A 6000-nucleotide genomic window follows, 5' to 3' on the forward strand; every position below is an offset into this window, starting at 1 on the left:
TGCGGGACAAGAGGAAGTACGCCTTCCCCCCAGTGAGCCTCATTGCACAGACCCTGTGCAAGGTCAGGGAAGAGGAGCATCAAGTGCTACTAGTTGCGCCCTATTGGCCCAACCGGACTTGGTTCTCAGAGCTGCTGAGCCTGACAACAACTCCCCCTGGCCGATTCCCTTGAGGAAGGACCTCCTTTCTCAGGGGAAGGGCACGTTTTGGCATCCCAGGCCAGACCTCTGGAGCCTCCATGTCTGGCCCCTGGACGGGACGAGGAGATCCTGAGTGACCTACCCCCGGCGGTGGTAGAGACCCTCATACAGGCTAAGGCTCCGGCCACTAGGAGACTGTATGCCTTCAAGTGGCGCATCTTCTCGTCTTGGTGCTCTTCTCACGGAGAAGACCCGCAGAGATGCTCGATCAGGTACGTACTGTCCTTTCTCCAGGAGAGACTTGAGAAGAACCTCTCCCCTTCCACACTGAAAGTGTATGTTGCCGCTATAGCCGCACATCACGACCCAGTTGCTGGTAAGTCTCTAGGGCAGCACGACCTGATCACCAGGTTCCTGAGGGACGCGAGACGGTTGAATCCGTCTCGCCCACGCTCCGTACCCTCTTGGGACCTTGAAGTGGTCCTGGGAGGCCTCCAGAGGCCCCCTTTCGAGCCCCTAGGGGAGGCCGATCTTTCTCGCCTGTCGATAAAGACGGCCCTCCTGGTAGCGCTCGCTTCCTTCAAGAGGGTAGGGGACCTACAAGCATTCTCTGTGTCCTCGGGTTGCCTAGAATTCGGGCCTGGAGACTCTCACGTTATCCTGAGACCACGGCCTGGCTATGTGCCCTAGGTTCCCACCACTCCCTTCCGGGACCAGGTGGTGAACTTGCAGGCGCTCCCCACCGGGGAGGAAGACCCAACCCCTTCCGTGTTGTGTCCAGTACGTGCACTGCGCCTCTACATGGACCGCACGCAGGGCTTCAGAAGCTCTGAGCAGCTCTTTGTCTGTTTTGGAGGTCAGCAGAAGGGGAGAGCTGTCTCCAAACAGATACTGGCGCACTGGATCGTGGATGCCATATCCTTGGCATACCGATCTCAAGATCGCCCCTGCCCCTTAGGAGTTAAGGCGCACTCCACTCGGGGTGTTGCCTCCTCGTGGGAACTAGCTCAGGGCGCCTCTCTGGCAGACATCTGCAGAGCTGCGGGGTTGGGCTACGCCCAATACCTTCGCGAGGTTCTACAACCTCCGCGTTGAACCGGTGTCAGCCCGCGTCCTGCAGAGCAACAGGTAGGACCGGCAGCCGTTGGGCGTACGCCTGCGGAAGCCCTTCCCCCTTCGGGGGAGCAGTGGCGATCCAGCCTCACTTCTTTCCTTTCGGGTAAAGAACAGGCATTCCATCCATCACTAAGCACCCTTCCAGGGGACAGGCTGGGCAGAGCAGCCCTGCCCCCTTAGGCCGGGGAACAGTTGAGTTATTCCCACATAGCTCTAACCGGACCTAGTGCTCCAGACGTGGTAACCCCCCCTCCGTGGGCTGTTCCGTCTGATGTATCCTCATGAATGGTTCCCACCTTGGCAACCCATGACCTCCCCAGGTGGACTCCCACCTTGCGGTTAACTCCTGCAGTCCGCACATTCCTCCCATGAGTTCTCCCCTGATGGTGAGACCATGTGGTGTCTCCACTAATTCCTCCCTACGGTAGGTAGTGGCCTCTGCAGCGTTTTTCCCCCCCAGGGGGGAATAATGCTTACCAAGTGGCCTGTACGGTGCCGGGCGGCTTCTCGCCATTTAGAGAATCAGGCCTCCACCCGTGACGGCCGGCGTTAGGGGGCTTCCCAACTTTTTGTGGAAAGCTCTGGGTCCCCCTTCCTCTCCACTGGAAGGTCATAATTTCGCGCTAGCGTGTTCGTCTGACTCGCCCAGACGTCGCTCCGCAGAGATTGTGACGCGGCTCAGTGCTGTGGCGTTTTCCATAGGAACCCCATTCTGTCGGTTCGACACAACGTCGAGAGACCGACAGAAAGGGAACGTCTTGGTTACGGATGTAACCTCGGTTCCCTGATGGAGGGAACGAGACGTTGTGTCCCTCATGCCACAACACTGGCCGCCCACCCCAGCGGTCGCGGGAGGATGCTTTAGGCTCCTCAGACCAAAGGTGAATGAATGAGCACGCCGGCTTCCCTCTTATACCCGGACATCCGGGGAGGAGCCCGGCATGCAAATTTCATTCGCCAATTTTCATTGGCCTTTTCTATATACTCAGAAGATGATAGGTTCTCAAGACAAAGCCCATTCTGTCAGTTCGACACAACGTCTCGTTCCCTCCATCAGGGAACCGAGGTTACATCCGTAACCAAGACGTTTTTTAGCCTCTTTAATCTTACATCTTATCTCATTTCTTTTATGTTTAAATTTCTCGTAGTTATCATTATTTCCATCCCTTTTAACTATCGTTGCGTTCCTTAATATCCTTCAAAATACTATCTGTCATCCAAGGTTCTGTTCTTTGTTTAATTCTTATCTCCCTGTAAGGCGCAACTTTGTTCAATACTTGCAAGAAATTCCTCTTAAACCTATCCCAAGCTATATCCTCATCATCACACTGCATCACCTCAGTCCAATTAACCTTACTAAGTTCTTCAACAAATATTTGTGGACTCTCTTTAATTTCCTAATTACATAAAAAATACATTTGTTTCAATGCATATGACTTAAAAAACAAACTAAAATGTTTAAAAACTGACAAATCCTTTTTCAGCATATCTTAAATCACCAAAATTATCAACTCTTGACCTAAAACATAATTTGACAAATAAAAAATCTCTTCGAGACTCTCATAAAAGTCATTTTGATCAGGAGGACGATAGCAAATACCAACCAAAATCGGTTTACTCTTTAGCAACAGAACTTCCAGCCAAACTGCCTCGACAGCAGTGTTATCCAAGTCTTTTCTCTCTTTAAACATCAAATCTGACCTTATACTGTATATGCACATACCATACCTCCTATCCGATTTGGATCTCTTCTTAACAAACAATAATTGTCTATATGAATCTCCGCCTCCAGTATCGAATCATCAAGTCATGTTTCGCTGCAGCTGAACAACGCCACGTTAGATTCTTGGCATAAATAACGAAGTTCACTTATCTTTGGAAGCAAACTCCTGACATTGAGATGAACCATGTGCAAACCTTTCATTGTCCCAAAAGACCTAAGAGGTCCAGTAAACACAGTCATCACAGTCAATATCAGTCACACTGACTATCATATCGTGCCTATATTGAAACAATATTGAAGTAAGTATGTCTTGTTCTATTAAACAAGCGTAAATACAGTAACCAGATTTAGGGTGGTTAGGATTAGGATTTTTAATTAATATTTTTAAGAATTCACAATATTTGTGAGCTTTCTGGTGTGTCATCTGTTGTGAACTTAGATATGTAAACTTCTATTATATAAACTTCTAATGTAAAACTACATACCCATTTATGAAAATCTATCACTCTAAATGTGACATACAGGGAAATGTTACTGTTTGGGCTTTTAACTATAAAGATCTTACAAAGATATATAAACATATTTCTTACTTCTTGTTGACAGTCACAGATCTGTGTGCTACAAAGGATTGTGCAGTGCTGCCAATGGACAACCTGTCATTCAGAAACAGCATTCTGCTAGTGGAGGGACTAAAAGTTACACCTCAGTCTTCTCATCCTGTTTTCATCCTTCCTTCTGAGTGTGTTATTCAAGCTTATTTTGTGCATTTGTGTAATTGTTAAACCATTTATGCAACATAAAGTCTGTGGTGTTACATTACGTCTTTGGTGTTACTTCAAAATGTATCTGAACTTTCTTTCTTTCAGAGCCATTTAATCTTATAGTTTTAGAATAAAAACTATAACGGTATCACAGACAATTCTTTTCCTGCCTTTTTTTGATGTACATCCAAATAAAAAAGAAACCTTTTTTTACAAAAATAGGGGCCAAGATGAACAATTAAACATTTCTTTTAAAAAATTAAATTGAAATGATCAATGAAACTGAGTCTTTAAAGTAATTTATTTATTTATTAATTATTACCTAAAATTGAATATCCCTTCTCCTTTCAAAACAAAACAAACTTTTACTTCAAATATTGGTAACACCATAGACATAAATGGTAGTTCCCTTTCTGTCGGTCTCTCGACATTGTGTCGAACCGACAGATGGGGTTCGTCCTTGAGAACCAATCGCTTCCGACTTCTCTAGTCAGCCACTGGCTCGCGGACCGTTCGCACCTCGCCTTGCTCGTCTGACCGTTCCCCATAAGATGGTCCGCCGTCTTATTCCTCAATCACGTATCGGACACGGTACGTGATGATGAGAGGTCTGTTGCAGCATCGGAGGGTGACTTACTGGCATCAGACTCAGACTCAGACGATTCCTTGAAGCTCCCTCCCTCGGGGGGTCGAGATCAGGAAGAAGCAGATGTTGAAATGTCAGCCATGCTTTCCCGGGCCGCCGGCATTGGGTTGCGGTGCACCGCACTGCCTCTCCCAACGCTCGCAGCTGGATACACGGTACATCGGGCTTGAGAGCGGCTCCAAGCCGCACTCGCCCTCAGTGCCGTGTTCCCCCGGAAGTGCATGAGGAACCTAGCACGACCTGGAACACCCCGTTCGGCGCGTACACGTCAACTAGTTCCATCACCCTTTCTTCCCTCGATGGTGGGGCAGCTAGAGGATACGTCCATGTCCCCCCGGGGCTTGACCTAGACTCCCGTCCAAAGCACGTAGGCTTTTCAGCATCAGAGGTGTCGAGAGCTTACTCTGCTGTGGGCCAAGCTGTCCCCTCTCTCCATGCTATGGCCTTCCTGCAGGCCAATGCGCGGAGAGAGCTCCACGAGGGTAAGACCGACCCAGCGCTTATGCAGGAACTCCGCGGCTTCACCGACCTCGCTCTCGGGCGAACAGGGTGATCGCGCGGGCCCTGGGTCGGGCGATGTCCACACTTGTGGTCCAGGAGAGACACCTCTGGCTGAACCTTGCACAGGTGAGTAACTCTGAGAAAGTCCGCTTTCTCGATGCACCCATCTCGCAAGGGGGGGCTGTTTGGTGATACTGTCGGGTTCGACAGTTAGGGAGCAGATAGAGGATATCACGTATGTCCTCCCCAGCCGCGACTCGACCGCCCTCTGGCCGCCGAGATCCCGTGCACCGTCTGCTTCCCAGCAGCCCTGGTCCTCTTCGAGACATCGAAGAGGAGACCACCACCCCATCAGCAGCCGCGGCGAAAGCCAATGCGGCCCTCATGGGAAGACCCCAGGGAGTTCGAGAATACCTTTCTAAAGTTTTTCTCCCTCTCTGGGCATTTATATCAGCCGCTCTCACCCTCTACACGACGGTGTTCGGCAACTCGACGTTGCGTCACGGCGAGACCCAATGTCGAGGATAATCAGCAGCCTAAGCACTCTCAATCGACGGTGCTTTGTGCCACATATCGTCTGGGTATTATCACAGCCGCTCTCACCCTCTACACGACGGTGTTCGGCAACTCGACATTGCGGCGAGACCCAATGTCGAGGATAATCAGCAGCCTAAGCACTCTCAATCGACGGTGCTTTGTGCCACATATCGTCTGGGTATTATCACAGCCGCTCTCACCCTCTACACGACGGTGTTCGGCAACTTGACGTTGCGGCAAGACCCAATGTCAAGGATAATCATCAGCCCAAGCACTCTCATTCGATGGTGCGTTGTGCTACATCTTTGCCAGACAGATAAAACTGCAGAGCCGATCTCCTGCCTCGGCACGGAGGCTCTAGCACACAGCTGGCCATGGGACAAGCGGAAGTACGTCTTCCCCCAGTGAGCCTCATTGCACAGACCCTGTGCAAAGTCAGTGAAGAGGAGCATCAAGTGTACTAGTTGCGCCATACTGGCCCAACCGGACTTGGTTCTCGGAGCTAATGCTCTTGACGACAGCTCCCCCCTGGCCGATTCCCCTGACGAAGGACCTGCTTTCCCAGGGGAAGGGCA

The sequence above is a fragment of the Triplophysa rosa genome, linkage group LG19 (genome assembly GCF_024868665.1).
Source record: "Triplophysa rosa linkage group LG19, Trosa_1v2, whole genome shotgun sequence".
NCBI lineage: Eukaryota > Metazoa > Chordata > Actinopteri > Cypriniformes > Nemacheilidae > Triplophysa > Triplophysa rosa.